Source organism: Adiantum capillus-veneris, chromosome 3 (assembly GCF_014529385.1).
Source record: "Adiantum capillus-veneris isolate H3 chromosome 3, ASM1452938v2, whole genome shotgun sequence".
NCBI classification, from domain to species: domain Eukaryota; kingdom Viridiplantae; phylum Streptophyta; class Polypodiopsida; order Polypodiales; family Pteridaceae; genus Adiantum; species Adiantum capillus-veneris.
Genome location: NC_140933.1, coordinates 126,258,223 through 126,275,676, shown reverse-complemented (window position 1 = coordinate 126,275,676; position 17,454 = coordinate 126,258,223). Strand labels below are relative to the sequence as shown.

Sequence of the window (17,454 nt, the reverse complement as noted above, 5' to 3'; positions counted from 1 at the left end):
CACACACAGTCGAAAAAAAAAACTCTCTGAAGGAGCGCGCGCCGGCGCGCTCTCTTTCAAAGAGTCTTTTTTTTCGACTGATTCAACAACGTAGAAGAGATCGTGTGGGTTTAAGCCAAGATGAACGATGCAGAGGTCTCCAAGCAAGTGTAGCAGATGGTCCGCTTCATCAAACAGGAAGCGGAAGAGAAAGCTAATGAAATTGCTATTTCTGTTGAAGAGGAATTCAACATTGAAAATCTTCAAATAGTTGAAACAGAGAAGTGAAAAATAAAGGAGGAATATGAACGCAAAGAGAAGCAGTTAGAGATACGCAAGAGAATAGATTATTCCATGTAGCTGAATGCTTCTCGCTTGAAAGTTCTACAAGCACAAGACGATCTTGTGCAAGGCATGAAAGAGGCTGTTGAGAAGAAATTGGCATCTGTCAGTCATCATCATCACAGCTATAGAAAGCTTCTGAAAGACATGATTGTTTAGGCTTTACTTCGCTTAAAAGAGCCATCTTTATTGTCCCGCTGTCAGGAAAGTGACGTGGATCACGTGAAGGAGTACGAGCGAAAGTGCGACGCGAGAGAGAGTGCGAGAAGAAGAGCACGACGATATGGTGAACTCGCTCTACTGTAATGTGTAGAGCATAGTGAGTTCTTATTAGGTTTTTACAAAAGAATATGTGTACATACCTGGCGGCCCGCCCACTTACCTGGGCGACCACATTGGGCTTTATACCGCAACAACCTCCCACTTAAAGTCCAATGTGGTACTTTAAGTGTGAGAGAAGCTACTATACAAGCTAATATACAAGAGATGTAGAGAAGTGATGTACTACCCTACACCTAACTGCTTGCGAAAATGCGCAAAGCTCTGTGAGGGAAGTCCTTTTGTAAGAAGATCAGCAGGATTTTCTGTGGTGTGAACTTTGACAAGCTGAAGTTGCTTATCCTCAAGCATTTCCCTGATGAAATGATACTTCACATCCACATGCTTTGTCTTTGAGTGATAAACTGGATTGCGAGCCAATTGTATAGCACTTTGACTATCACAATATAACACAGGCATCTCTTCTTTGATTCCCAAGTCTGGTACTAGTCGATTAAGCCAAATTGATTCTTTGCATGCCTCTGATGCTGCAACATATTCAGCCTCTGTAGTAGACTGAGTAACACAATCTTGTAATCTAAAACGCCATGATACTGCTCCACCAGCCAATGTAAAGACATACCCTGACGTAGACCTTCGGTTGTCTAAGTCACCTGCATAATCTGAGTCTGTAAAACCCTTTACACTTAGCTCCTGACTCCCATAGCATATACGCATACTCTTTGTAGCTTTCAGGTATCTCAATATTCCTTTCACTGCCTCCCAATGTTTCCTGCCTGGGTTTGACATGTATCGACTTACTACTCCCACTGCAAATGCAATGTCTGGGCGAGTAGCAATCATTGCATAAATCAAACTACCCACTGCAGACGCATATGGAATCTTATCCATTTCAGCCTGTTCTTCCTCAGACACAGGACAATCTTGTTTGCTAAGTTTCACATATGGTGGCAATGGAACACTCAGTGCCTTTCCCTTCTCCATATTGAAACGTTGCAAAACCTTGTCAATATACTCTGTTTGAGATAACCAAATCAACTTCTTTGATCTGTCTCTCTCAATGCACATACCAAGTATATGACTTGCCTCACCCATGTCTTTCATGTCAAACGATTTTGCCATCTTTGACTTCAAAGCTGAAATTTCTTCCAAGTGCTTGCCAGCAATCAACATGTCATCCACATACAAAATAAGGATCAGCCAACTGCCATCCTTAGCCTTCTTTGTATATAGACAGTGATCGAACTCACTACGTTTGTAGCCTTGAGAAAGCATAAACTTGTGGAATTTATGGTACCATGCCCTCGGTGATTGTTTTAAGCCATAAAGACTCTTTAACAACTGGCATACCCAATCTTCCTTGCCTTTCTCAACAAACCCTTCTGGCTGCTGCATGTAAATTTCCACATCTAAATCACCATGCAAGAACGCTGTCTTGACATCCATTTGGTGCAACACCAAATCTAATATGGCAACCAATGCAAGAAAGCATCTCAATGTAGTCATCTTGACCACCGGAGAGAAGACTTCATCAAAGTCAATGCCTTGTTCTTGCTTAAAGCCCTTGGCAACAAGCCTTGCTTTGTACTTTGGCTAACTATCATGAGCAGTGATCTTATACCTGTAAACCCATTTACAAGGTAGAGCCTTTTTGCCCCGTGGTAATTTAACTAGCTTCCATGTCTGGTTTTTATGCAGAGCTGTCATCTCTGACTGCATGGCCAATTGCCAATTCCCGGAGTCCTTCATTTGCATTGCTTCCTTGTAACATGAAGGCTCATTGCAATTAGCCAACATGACATAGTTCATAGATGGAACAAACCTATCAGGAGGTCGCGTGACACGTCCAGATCTACGCACGATGGGTGGCTCAGGCTCAGCCACAACCCGTGGTTCCACTCTATCCTGTCCTTGCTCCTCTTGAGCCCTGACATTATGTCTTGCACGTGCAGGTCCATCTTCTTGGAATACAACTCTTCTAATCTCCTCAACCCTCTCTGGTTTAGAATGATATTTGGATTCATTAAAGTGAACATCATTGCTGCGGACAACCTTTCTCGATTCGGGATCCCAAAGTCTGTACCCCATCTCACCACAATTACCATAGCCTAGAAAGATGCACTTTCTACTCTTTGGCTCAAGTTTGTTCCTAAATTCCTTTGGAACGTGAGTATATGCCTCACAGCCAAAGACTCTGAGATGCTTGTATGAGGGCATTTTGCCTGACCATACCATCTCTGGCACTGAATCCTTCTGCAAAACCTTGCTAGGAGATCTATTTACAAGATGAACAGCTGTTGATACAGCTTCAGCCCAAAACCCATTTGGCAGCTGTGCATTAGACAACATACTTCTGACCTTCTCTTGTATGGTCCTATTCATCCTCTCAGCAACACCATTTTGAGGAGGATTGTAAGGAGCAGTAAGTTCACGTTTTATACCTTTTGACTCACAAAAGTCCTGAAAGGCCTTTGAAACATACTCTCCACCATTGTCAGTGCGTAAGCATTTAAGCTTCTTGCCACTCTGATTCTCCACAAGTGTCACAAACGTTTTGAAAACACTAAACGCTTCATCCTTGTGCTTGAGAAAGTAAACCCATACTTTCCTCGAGTAATCATCTATAAATGTCATAAAGTAAGAAGCTCCCCCTAGAGATAGGTTAGGCATAGGTCCACACAAATCACTATGAACAAGTTCCAACTGTGTATCTCTTCTACTGCTTCTATGCTTATGTGGCTACTGTGTTTGCTTACCATACAGACAATGTTCACAGAATTCAAAATCATTAAATGAAAAGCCAGGCAAATAACCAGAACGAGAAAAGATTTCCATTCCCTTCTTGGACATATGTCCTAACCGGCTATGCCACAAAGAAACGTTCGGCTGCTCGGTTACATTGATTACATTTTTAGAGACATTTGATACATAAATCATGTAAAGTCCTCTAGAGTTTACTCCATGTGCTACTATCATAGAACCCTTGGATATCTTCCACATGTTCTGTCCAAAAGCGGTGACGTAGCCAGCATCATCAAGTAAACCTGTGCTGATCAAGCTCTTTGTAATTGCGGGAACATGTCTCACATTCTTCAGCGTGAAAGAAGAGCCATTCTGAAACTTCAATTGAACATCTCCAACACCGAAGATCTCACATGTCTGCCCATTGCCTTGCCGAACATGATCTTTAGTGGTCACATAAGAAGTAAACCACTCCTTGTTTGGAGACACATGAAGTGATGCCCCTGAGTTTATAATCCAGTCACTTAGTGCATTTCCATCGGATGCTGTAAGAAGAGCTGAGTCCATTGTATTCTTCAAGAAGTAGATGTCTCCTGACACTAGACTGTCATCCTCTGCAACAGTGTTTGTCACATTTATTTCTTGAATCTTCACTGAGGACTTGTTCTTCTCACCATGGTCTTCAATATCTCTTTGCCTTTTTCTGCTTTCCATTCTTTGCAATCTCTTTTCATGTGACCCTTCTTGCCACAATGGTAGCATTCTATGTCACTCTTGCCTTTAGCACTGCGGGACTTGCTACGAGACTGATTCCTCTTTCCACCTTTGTACTTTTCTTTGGTCCTTCCCCTGACAACTAAGGCTGTTCCTTTGCCTTTGTCCATTGTCTTTCTATTGGTTTCTTCAGTAAGCAGACTTCCTTCTACACCGGCTATGTTCAAACCATCTGGAGGTGCAGAATTACTCAAAGCTGTGCGAAAAGTGTCCCAACTTTCCGGCAATGTGATCAACAGGAACATAGCTCTAACAGGTTCATCAAACTTGACACCTTAAGCTGACAACTGACTATAGATTGTGTTGAATTCATTCAGATGATTGGACATAGGTGTCCCTTCTTTCATCTTCAAGTCAACAAGCTTCTTAAGCCAGTATACATGTGAAGCTGCACTCAGCTTCTCATAAAGATCACTCAGCTTTAACCATGCTTGATAAGCCGACATCTCGTCTGCTACATTGAAGTAAACGCTTTCTGCCAAAGTCAGCATAATGGTAGAAAGTGCCAATTCATCCATTTCGCTCCATTCATCTTCGTCCATATCTTCTGGTTTTATCCCCTTGAGCTTTATAGGTTTTATCTGCTTCTTTTGTACCAACACGTGCCAAATCTGCTTCTTCCACAATGGGAAATTGGTTCCATCCAGCTTCTTGATATTGTAAAGAGCAGTGTCCTGTGATCCAGCCATAGCTACGCTTCACAATGGTTTACTTTCCTGGGAAAAATTCGGCAGAGTTTCCCTTGTAAACTGACCTCTGAACCAATATCAACCTGTCAAATGAACCAAGAAAGCTTCAGATTCTGCATAAATTTCGGCAGAGTCTCCTTTGTAAAATGGCTATGGTGTACTCAAAAAACAGCTCAAAAAACCACTGTCTCTCTAACACTGTAAGCTGTGGGTAAACCTGTCCTGCACCTGTACTGTCTCTGACTGTCCTGTCACTGTCCTGTAAGCATAGACTACGACAATGCCTCAACGGCAGTAAAGCAAAGATGCAATCCCAACTGTCTAACTCACAGTCAATACATCCTAGCTGCCTATCTAAGGGTGCTCGAGGGATCGCTCCAAGACCTGTATCACCGAAAGGATCTCAACATTCGAGAATCCCCCAGCTCAATAAAACCTCACTCGACCCTCAACAAAGGCTGCAGTAAATCTGACAGTACATAGACTTCCCACAAAGTCATACATCCACAAATTTCCCACTATATGCTGTAACCACTGCGGCGGTTAATTGCTGCGTGACTCACAACCAGCAAACCCTCAACAGACATACATCATCTCTGACAATACATCCCATGTGGAAGTACCTGCAATGTTAGGATGAAATCTGGAATATCAAGCAGCAAACACAAGCTACCTGATGAACTAGTGGATGTCGCCTACAGTCTGTGTGTAGATGCGCCCGTGTCGTATGTGACACACCTCCAAGAACTGTGAGCCATCCTTCGATGTGTAGACAACCACAAATCAACACTCTGGGAGTGTCGATATCCTCAGCACCTGCAGTCGTAAGCCGAAAACCCCAAATTTGCAGAGTCGGATCTGCACCCGCCGAGACCACGTAGTCGAAAATGGCCTACGTAGACCTTTGTCGAAGCCGAACGGTGACCGAGATGACCTCAGAATGAAATTCTGAGCTGGTGACTCTAGCCTCCTGCAGTGCTGCCCCGAGCCTCGATCTGAGCTCTGATACCAGTTGAAGGAGTACGAGCGGAAGTGCGACGCGAGAGAGAGTGCGAGAAGAAGAGCACGACGATATGATGTGTAGAGCATAGTGAGTTCTTATTAGGTTTTTACAAAAGAATATGTGTACATACCTGGCGGCCCGCCCACTTACCTGGGTGACCACATTGGGCTTTATACCCCAACATCACGTTTGCGAGGTCTTGGAGGATGCAAAGAATGAGTACATGGAGAAGGCCAATGTTGACCATGTGCTTATTCATGTGGATAATCAGAAGTTTTTACCTCCTGCACATGATCCCAAGAGGCCTGGACGCTCTTGCTTTGGAGGGGTTGTTTTAGCATTAGATGGGCGCATTGTTTGTGAGAATACGCTGGATGCCAGGCTAGGAGTGGTCTTTAAGCAGAAGCTTCCTGAGATTCGGAGGCCCTTATTTGGTGGGACATGGGCCTAAGTCCTGATGGTTTTGGCCAAAAGATGAGTTTTGCCTCTTCATGCTTTGCAATAGAGATCATTTGGCCTTGTTGAAGCTACTTTCTCTTTGGTTTCGTCAGTTAGCCGAATCGAGTTAATAAAAGGAAGCATTTGTATTAGTTGTTTTTTTGCTTCTTCATGCGAGGGCGATAAGGTTTCGTGATACTGGAAGGATCATATTCAATTGAAGTCTCCATTGCAAGAACTTCATTCTTAAACAAGTTCATTTTTTCAAAGAGAGAGGAGGGCGATTCTGAGAAGACCACGGAGCTCGAAGATGGTTGCAGCACTCAAGGATTTATGCAGGAAAGCGGAGCTGGATGAGGTATTGCAACAGAAGGGCTTGGCTGCTCTTCATTTCTGGGCGTCATGGTGTCCCGCCTCTGCTTTGACAATCCCACCGTCCACTTCTTCAAATTAAGGTTGAAGAAGTAGAGACAGGATTTCTAAGAGGCTTACAATGTCTCAGTTGTTCCCTTCTTTGTTTTGTTCAAGAATGGCGTCTTGGTAAATAAATTGGAGGGCACCAACCCAGCTGAATTGGCTCAAAAGGTATCTGAGCTTACAGGCCCTGGAGGTGGTTAGAAGAAGACATCAGAAATAGAGGAAATTAGAGATGCAAGTAAGATGAATGGTTCTGTTATGTCTGCAAATGACTCAGAGGCAGGCAGGCAAGGGTGAGCTTTTGCAAGAAAAGCTGAAGAGTCTTGTTGCCTCCAAGCTACTAAGGTTGTTCATGAAGGGCTCACTCAATGAGCCAAAGTGTGGATTCAGCCGCAAGGTTGTAGAGATTCTGAAAGATACTGGCGTCGAAATTGGAAGCTTTGATATTCTAGAGAATGAGGTGGTCAGGCAAGGTCTCAAATCTTTTTCTAACTGGCCACCATACCCTCAGTTGTATATTGCTGGTGAATTCATCGGTGGCTGTGATATTGTCACTAAGATACTAAGATGTAGAAGAGCACGGAACTGAACGAGTTACTGATGGAGAAAGGCGTGGTCCATAAAGAAAGTCTTGAAAGTAGACTAAAGAGTTTGATAAATTCATCGCCCGCTACGCTTTTCATGAAAGGTTCTTCTAATGCGGTGCGTTGTGGCTTCAACTCCAAGGTGGTGAGCATACTACTAGAGGAGGGTATATCTTTTGGTACATTTGATATTCTTAGTGATAATGAGGTTCGAGAAGGTATGAAGAAGTATGCCAACTGGACAACTTATCCATAGCTTGGTGAACTAATCGGAGGGTGCGACATATCATCCTGGAGCTAAAAGCAAGCGGTGAGCTGAAGGCAGAGCTCTCATAATTGGTAAAACCTTCATGAATTTTGTGCAGAATTTACACATTAAAGGACCCAATATATTATAGAATTCTTGCAATTCATTGGACCTTGTAACTGTGGCTTTTTGTCATATGTTTATTGTGCAATATTTGAGAATTGTGGTCTCTCAAGCGTTTGAATCGTCCGACTTATTGAGGCAGCTTTTTACTCGCAGGTTGTGGATTTTTGTCATACTATTGAACTTTTTAGCTCATTTCAATTCATGCAGGCTATTGGCACGCCCCTGAGAGAGAGAGAGAGAGAGAGAGAGAGAGAGAGAGAGAGAGAGAGAGAGAGAGAGAGAGAGAGAGAGAGAGAGAGAGAGAGAGAGAGAGAGAGAGAGAGAGAGAGAGAGAGAGAGGAGAAGTGAGGGTTTTTGTGTGTGATGTTGCAGCCATCCCATCTCGTCAACACTTTCCTCTCTCGCCGGCAAGCTGTGTAAAGTTGCCTTGCCATCACCACTACCTCTCTCTTCTGGTCCATGCAGGTGCATTTCGATACAGGCCGTCCAATGCTCGGCTGTATCATGCAGCCTTGTTACTACAGTATGAGGTATTGTACCTGCAAGTACCAGCTTCGATGGCTCAACCCCACCCAATCCCAATTTGTCTTCTTGCCATCGATTGGAATCTTGCCCTTGGTCTAGTGTGTGACTGCTCTGCGTTTTGCATGAGTTGGTGAATAGATGAGCAAGAAAGTGCCCAAGGCCGAACTCAAAACCACTCTCAAGCCCGACCCCAAGCCCAAGCCCAAGCCCAGAGGTGGCACTCAGATCCTCTATAGGGTCTCCTCCAGCCTGGCTCCCATCTTGCAAACCTCGGAGACCACGAGGCCTGATGCCCTCAAGAGAGTATGGGACTACATCAAGGCTCACAAGCTCCAGAGTAGTACTGAGAAATCGCAGACTTATGTGATCCTCCCCTTAAAGAGGCATTTGAGAGAGACAATGTTAAGGTGTCAGAAGTGCTCAAGTACTTGAGTCCCCACCGGATCACTCCATATGGGGATTTGTTACCATATACATGTGGTAATGATGTGTGTGAACACACTTAGGACCGTCGGGATATTTTTTCCCTCACTAGGAGGTTTTTTCCTGTAAGGTTTCCAGTTTCTGAAACCTTAAAGATTGTATAAAGCTTAATCAAACTGATATGATTATTGAAAAAGCAATATAGAATTGTCCGACCGGGGCAAATATTGGTACTTTTGGAATCTTAAGCACAACAAACCCCGGGCTTGAATCTTTTACAACCGAATTCCGATAAAATCTGGAGAAGTTACAGGCTTTGAAAGGCTACACTAGGAAGTTAATTAGTTAAGTAAAATTGGATGGTTTCAGTAATTATTATTAATAAAGACTTTCTTATCCTAAGGTTCTAGAAATTACTGATATTTTCAATTTTCATCATTAAAAATCAGAGAAATTAGTACTGGAAGCTGGGGGGGGGGGGGGGGGGGCTGTGTGGAACCTACCAGGGACTCAAATAGTAGCAAGGGGTGCCATCTTCAGCCTGGGGACTGCTTGAACTGCAAGCAACTGCCTTTTACAGCTTGGGAGAGCTTGTGAGTGCCAGAAACCTATAAATAGGACCCCTTGCTTCACAATTTGACAGACTCGGAGCCTTGACACTCCCTCTCTCATCTAGAGAGACCGCTACGCAGAAATCACTAGAGATTAAGCTCTAGTTGATTAAATTAAACGGTAATTAGCCTAATCCTTCTTAATTTGCAAGGCTAAATTAACCTATTTTCTTAATAAACTAAAGATTAGGCCTATGTATACTAAAAAATCCTCTCTTGATTAGATATTCTCTGTTGATTGTTGTAATTAAGCTTAGGGATATTAAGCTAATTAATTGTTATATCATATTAGGGTTGAAATTGTCCATATTAACCATAAATTAATGGGAATTATATTAATTAAGTTTAGATTATGTTGAGATAATTATCAAAGATGCATTCGATTGTCATTAAGCTAGAAAAATTATCTTATAGTTTTTTGAGTAATTTGCATAATTAATTTAGCAGAATTACACTATTTTTTAGAGAAAGATAAAGGGGAAAATAATCAAATTGATTCAAAATGATTTGAGTTATTTATCAAAGGTTAATTACGTGTTAGGAAATTCGTGATAATTATATTAATCTCATATAATTAATTTACTTAATTACTTTAGCAAAATTACACTGTTTTTTAGAGAACAATAAAGGGAAAAATAATCAAATTGATTCAAAATGCTTTGAGTTATTTATCAAAGGTTAATTACATGTTAGGAAACCCATGATAATTATATTAATCTCAGATAATTAAATTACTTAGTTATTTTAGTAGAATTACTCTATTTTTAGAAGAAATTAAAACGGGGAAATTAATAAATTGATTCACAATGCTTTGAGTTATTTATCAAAGATTAATTACATGTTAGAGAACCTTTGATAATTATGTTAATCTCAGATAATTAATCTAACTAATTACTTTAGCAGAATTACTCTGTTTTTAGGACAAGTTAAAAGGGGGAAATTAATAAATTGATTCAAAATTCTTTGCTTTATTTATCAGAGGTTAATTACATGTTTAAAAACCCATGATAATTATGTTAATCTCAGATAATTAATTTACCTAATTACTTTAGAAGAACTACTCTATTTTTTGGACAAATTAAAAGGGAGAAATTAGTAAATTGATTCAAAATGCTTTTAGATATTTGTCAGAGGTTAATTATATGTTAGGGAACCCGTGATAATTATGTTAACTTCAGAAAATTAATTTACCTAATTACTTTAGCAGAATTACTCTGTTTTTAGGAGAAATTAAAAGGGGAAAATTAGTAAATTGATTCAAAATTCTTTGAGTTATTTATCAAAGGTTAATAAAATGCTAGGAAATTGGTGATAATTATTTTAACCTCAGATAATTAATTTACCTAATTATTTTAACATAATTACTCTGTTTTTAGGACAAATTAAAGGAACAATAATCAAATTGATTCAAAATGCATTGAGTTATTTATCAGAGGTTAATTACATGTTAGGAAACCTGTGATAATTATTTTACTCTCAGATAATTAATTTATCTAATTATTTTAGCAGAATTACTCTGTTTTTAGTAGAAATTAAAACAAGGAAATTATTAAATTCATTCAAAATGCTTTGAGTTATTTATCAGTTGTTAATTATATGCTAGGGAACCCATGATAATTATGTTAACTTCATAAAATTAATTTATCTAATTACTTTAGCAAAATTACTCTGTTTTTAGGAGAAATTAAAAGAGGGAAATTAGCAAATTGATTCAAAATGCTTTGACTTATTTATCAGAGATAAATTACATGTTAGAAAACCCAAGATAATTATGTTAACCTTAGATAATTAGTTTACCTAATTATCTCAGTAAAATTACATTATTTTTAAGGGAGAATAAAAGGGAAAAAATAGTAAATTGATCCAAAAACCTTTGATATAATTATCAAAGGTAGAACACACCTTGACAAATCTATGATAAATATCCCAACCTCAGATAAATAGTTTAAATATTTATCTTTATTAAAAGTAACCAATTTTGCGTATGAAATAGAGAAAGGAAATTAGTAAATGAATTTATCTAATTACCAAATAAATACCTGAGGTCCAAAATCACCATTAAAGGGTGGGAAAATTACCTCAGCATAAATGGTTGGTATAACAAATTACTATCAGTAAAATTCTGCCTAAATTAGACCATAAGTATAGGAGGGAAAGGTTATAAATCAAATCTATGAAAATTCCTAACGATATAACTTATCCAATTACAATTTAGGTTGAGTAATCCATTAGTCGATAGAAATTTATAATTTACTAAGGCTAAAATGGAATATAGATTAAGGATAAACCTAGTTAAAGGGCTTCCCTAATTAAATGTTAATTATGAGAAATTACTTATATTATAAAGAAGTTACAGGAGGAATATCTCATCCAATTAACTATCAAGGATACCTACTTACTCCAAAAATCCTTATTTTGGGTAAAAAGCAAAAAAAGAGATTATTCAATTAAACTTCTAATCGATTAAGTCTTTTTATAAAGCTGCCGATATGGCTTCAAAGAGAACCAGACGAAATCCTCTTACCGAGGAAGAAGATATTAGCAACAAAAGAAATAAAGCCACTAATGACCATGAGGCTGGGCCTAGCCATAGGTCGACGGAGGAAAGTTTGCAGGCTCCAGCCCCAGGCTCCAGCCCATCAACAGATGGCAGATCAATCCCAGGTGGGTTTTCCATTATTCAATTAAGTCTTTAAATAGTTTAAGTTTTTTTATAAGTTAACATTGCATATGTAAGGAGTGAGTAAGAATCAGGAAAGGAATAATTGACCAAAAATGGAAGGTAACTTCCAATGTGCATTTGTTTATAATGTAGGAAAGAATTGTTTGGGTTAAAACTGGTTGAATAAGAAAAGATATGATTGATCATCCTTAAGACAACTTCTCTCAAGACACCTCCGACTCCTTGGTATATTTTGATGATAATGATTGGCTTTCTAGCCACGGATAAGTCGGTTACCCCCATGAACGTTGAGTTTCTACTCCGTGTCATGTCTTGATGTTTCTACATGAGTTAGGATACCGTTTTTTATCCTAAGGGAGCCGCCCGGTTGTATGGGCAACTGGTTTTGGTGTATGGGCACCCGAAACTTTGGGTGGGGGTTTATCCACTCCGGATTATGAATAAGGAATGGGTGCCGTTTTTTCACCCTTGGGTGATCTTGAGACAAGAAGAGTACTGGTCATGGTTATTATGGACAATGTTTTGATTGACAGTACCCTGTCTTAAGTTTAAAGATGTCTGTTTTGTTTTCAATGCTGTTTTCAAGGGTTGTTTTAATAAAATTCTGTTATGAAGGATAAAAGGAATCATTATTTTAATTATGATAAGAACGTGGTAGTAATTAAATAACAAAAGAATCATGTGTGAGTGCGGGGTGGTAAGTGGGGATTGACTAAGGTTGTCAATCATGGACGGGTGGACCTGATTAGTCAGGTAACTATCCATCACTGCGCACTAAAATGTTTAGAAAACTTCTTCACTTGGAAGAGGATTCCACCAGCGGCAGCTGTGCCCTCACATCTGTTAGGAAAAAAAAAACGTTGGTTGAGGATACCTTAGCGCAATTGTGGCAGTTATAGGGCCGAAATAGTTTTTTTGGACTTTTAATACGTTGTCCCGTTTTCGTTGCAAGACAGGACTAGGTCTTCTTCTAAGGCTATAGACCCAAGCCATTTTCAATGGTAAAGGTCTATTCCTTGGATTTTTCTTGCTTAGAGACTTTGATTTTTATCAGACCTAGAGACATGTCAAGGATCCCATCCCGATCTTGGTATAGGCGGGTTGGGGATCTCACATTTCCCCCGAGCATTGTATATATGCCCATCACTCTAGACTATCTCATATTTCCATTGCACACTAAGTAATACACTCTATGTTAAGTTCCTTGACTTCCTTTGTCTTCTCCAAGTTGTGTGTGTTTTCCTACAACCCTAATTCCACTATCGAGCTCTATGAGTTCTTTGAGAATATTTGTTGACTTGCTCCCAAATCTCATAGAAATCAGAGAGAGTGAGCAGGCATGTGTTGGAGCTGCTGGAGACTAAGCCCGAGAGGATGCAACCTACTCGGATACCAATTGTTGGAATTAGGGTTGCAGGAAAACACACACAACTTGGAGAAGACGAAGGAAGCTCAAGGCACACAACAAAGAGTGTATTACTTAGTGTGCAATGGAAAGATAAGATAGCCCTAGAGTGATGGGTGTATATACAATGCACGTGGTGAAAAACCTCCTAGTGAGGGAAAAAATGCCTGGTAGTCTAAATCTCAAGGCACACAATGGAGAATAAATCACTAATTGTGCGAGTACAAGATACGATAGCCCTAGTGGCAGTAACCACGATGATATAGGGGTAATAAATGCGATAATACCCATGGTAATATTGGCCAACCCATTTTGGAGTCTCTCTCTACAAACTGCGATAAAAAGCCGTGGTAAACATTTACAAATTTACATAGTGATGGTGGGTGCATTCAATGCTTTCATATGGGTTATGTTGACTCGCTTGAATTTTGTCTCCTCTTGTGCATGCCCTTGCAGTGCAATAATCAGAGTGTTATTAGTCTTGCAAAAGACTATATGTAACATAATAAGTCAAAACATATTTCTATGCATTACCATTACGTCCAACAATCAAAGTGTTATTAGTCTTGCAAAAGACTATGTTGTACAACATAATAAGTCAAAGCATAATGTTGTGCATTACCGTTATGTACGCAAAGGTACTACCATGATTGAACATTATCCGAGTGACTAGATGATTATAGGTATTCTTACCAAAGACCTCAATGACACTTCACATTTGCACATTGCGACCTCTTGGTAAATACAAAATGCACTTTCACATCATTACTTATGGTCATATTTTCACATTTACATAGAGGCTTGGGTTTTTCCCTTGTACTCCACAAGGGCTTTTTCTTCATCCAGAGCTAGAGATCTTTGTTTGAGTGGGGGTGTTGGAGCTATATATGACTCACTCTACCTAACTTGGTCTCATACATATATATGTATAAAACCTTCATTGACACAGTTCAGACAGAACTCTGAGAAAAAGCGAGTAAGTATACCACTACACTGGTCAATGAAGCTATCATGGAGTTTATTGATAGCCAGAAGTATGAGGCGGATGATTATGACGAAGATGAGGAGGACATAGAACACGGCCAAGCACCAACACCAGAAGAGGCTGGATGATGATGATGACGATGATGATGAAGATGGAGCAGGTGGTCATACCATCTGGGGCTTTGGCTAGGGGGACATCAGCCGGAAATGCACCTCCAAATCCAACATCACAAACCCAATGGAGCAACCTGAACCACCAACATGAGACTATTTAGACTCACATGAGCAAACTGGAGGACAAAAGGATCCAGTGGAGTCAACTCTGGTTAAGAGGAAAGCTATGCTACTCATCATTGATTCTGAATCTGACCCCATTAGATCCACTGAGTTACTAGCACTTAAAAGAGTTTGCAAAGGGCCAAACGGCTTCACTGTCGACCAGTTTCTGGATGATGATTCAATTTACTCAGATCTTGAGCGATTTCAAATGCTCTATGTTGGAGCTAGACGGATAGATGCAGATTGGAAGGCAACCAACCAGGACCAAGCCATTTGTCAGCTACCAGAACATCCTGCATGCGTTCAAGTGTTGCAAAGGATTTCAGAGTGGGACCACTAGCAATGATAGAGCTATATATCCAAAAGCCACAAAATTAACCACGGAAAACCTCATATCACTAGGGCTTCAAGTGGAAATACTGCTAGCCAACAAGCCCACATACCAGTGTATGACATAGATCAGGCGTCAATTGAAGGATGTACTTATTCTGATGCAAAGCGCTAGAAGGGTACTGGATCTGAGGGTTAAATATTTGATAGAGTGCAATGAGGCTAGCAGCAAAGGACTCAAGACCAGAATGTCTCTTAGATAACATGAGACACGTCTTAAGAGTCTGTTTCACCTGGCTCGACTAACAAGGAAATTGATGCAGCAAGAAAATTAGATAGTATTGAACTTCTTGGAATTTGTCTCCGACTCTCCAGCTTTGCTGTATGCCATTCTAGTTAAGGAAGCTGAGTTACCTCGGTTCTTTACAGCCTTGTACCCACCTCACACTGAGCCAACAGACCAACATAAATATCTAGAGATAGTTGATGGGCTCCAAACATGTTATAAAGAGGTAACCACAGAATGGCTGGCATGGAATTGAGTAGTTCATGAGGCACAACAAAAAACAGTGGCCAGTGAACTAAAGGAGGATCCATGAAGATTCCAATTGTTAATATGCAAGTGGAAAATTTAGATCAAACGGCTCATTCGCATTACGAATCAGTTGATACAGCTAACAATCGTGGCATGTAAAATTCCAGATAAGGAACTGGATAGTAAGGCAAGTTTCGAACCACAATTTAGAGAAACGACTGAGATCTTATTTGAAGCTTGCATCAAGTGCAACTAGTCTTTACATTAGGGATAGATGCATACGGCCTCATATTGTCACAAACTGGCATGAACTCTTCTAACAAGGGGCAAACACACCCTATATGATGCTGATACTAAGAATTGGGATGTGTTGACACCCTATAAAGTTGAAATGACAACAGTCAGGGATGACCCCAGCTGGAGCAAGATGCACTATTTAGGCTTATGCAAAAGGGAAATGTTGGACCCACTACTTCTGAAGCATCTCAGGTACCATCTAAGAGGAAAAAGGCACCTGACAAGAAAAAGGTTCATTGACATTGGGTAAGGAAGTCCATTGCTGCTCAGATGAAGGGTGTTGACAAGGAGGCGATTAAGGAAGCATGAGGAGCATGGTATAAGACAATGATTGGCCAAAAAAGGGAGCTACTTGTTGTGCCACAGAAGGCAAAGGCTCGGCATGAGAAGTCTGCTACAAGAGGGAACCCAAAGCAACAGGCAAGTGGGAAATCTTATTGATAGATGGCTGTTCAAATACAGAAGAAACAACAAGCAACTAGGAATCCTTATTGACACCGCCGCTCAGAAACTGGAAAACAATATGGGAATCGCTATCTAAATTTTTTGGTATATACCAAAATTCAAGAAAGGTGAGGAGGAATGTAGAAGGTGGGAACCAACCATAAGCAAGACTTGCGGGCAAAGAAAGCTTCTAGGAACAATAACCAGCAAGTTACCACAATAACTGACAGTACACAGTCAGTCAGCAGATGCCAGCCCAAAAGCCTATAAATAGGACCCATTACTCATTTTGTATAGCTTTTTGACTCTCTAAAATCTGACTAGTCCTCATTTCCGAGCTACTTGTGCTCTTATAATCATTTTGGTGTGCTCTCTCTCTTCTGTAATGACAATGCAAGCCCTTGGAATATTGAATGCTTTCCAGTGTACTTTGCATATTTGAAATACAATTCCAATTCTAGTTTCATTAACAGTGTCTTGTCTTTTAGTTCTAGTGTTACTTCTTTCAGTTCTAGTATTGCTTACTAGCAATCATTAAATCTTTTGAATCTAACATCTTTAGCTCTAAGAACTAGCCCGGAATAGCTGTCGTAACATATCCAGATCATTCCAATGTAACTTGTCCTCAATATGAATAATTTTTTGGGAGTGCACATGGTGTGTCTCTCGCCTCTCTCTCTCTCTCTCTCTCTCTCTCTCTCTCTCTCTCTCTCTCTCTCAACATTATACATATGTGGACATTAGCCAAAACATTGGTATGAATTAATTCCATACGGATGTCTCTCAAATGCCTTCCTTCATATCTAAATATAAGTTCATGGATGCTTTTCATGCCCTACTTGTAAGTGATTTCTCTTGTTGCACCTTTATATCAATGTTGTACATGTACTTAAGAGTCTTCATATCACATCAAAAAACATACCATTTATTTGCCCCATTTATTCTGTCAAGGAGGTTAGTTTGAAAAAGAAACTCAATCAAGAATATCAAGTCCTATTAGGGAATCTGTCTTGAGGAGTTATCAATTGTTTTAACCTCTCTATTGAAATCGTAAAGTTCATGGCAAAAATCTTGTCTTCAGTTACATTGAATGTGGCAAGTAAGACCATGTTTTTTTGAGATTTATTTCTAAATCATGTTGGGTTGTTGATTGCAATGCTTGCATTCAATGCTTTCATGAGGGTTATTGTGATTTGCTTGAATTTTGTCTCCTCTTATGCTCGGGGAGGTCACCTAAGAAAAATGTAATCTATCATGAGAGTTACTTGCTTGAATTTTGTCTCCTCTTATGCTTTGGGGAGGATATCTAAGAAAAATG

The 17,454-nt window shown here is 39.9% G+C and overlaps 3 pseudogenes; all 3 read left to right on the top strand.

The window, feature by feature from the left end:
- The first annotated feature begins 120 nt into the window (after window positions 1–120).
- Window positions 121–6,027, top strand: LOC147461667 (V-type proton ATPase subunit E-like; annotated as a pseudogene).
- On the top strand, window positions 6,005–6,506 carry LOC147461666 (V-type proton ATPase subunit E2 pseudogene; annotated as a pseudogene).
- A 50-nt stretch (window positions 6,507–6,556) lies between these two features.
- Window positions 6,557–7,583, top strand: LOC147461665 (monothiol glutaredoxin-S17 pseudogene; annotated as a pseudogene).
- The last annotated feature ends 9,871 nt before the right edge of the window (window positions 7,584–17,454 follow it).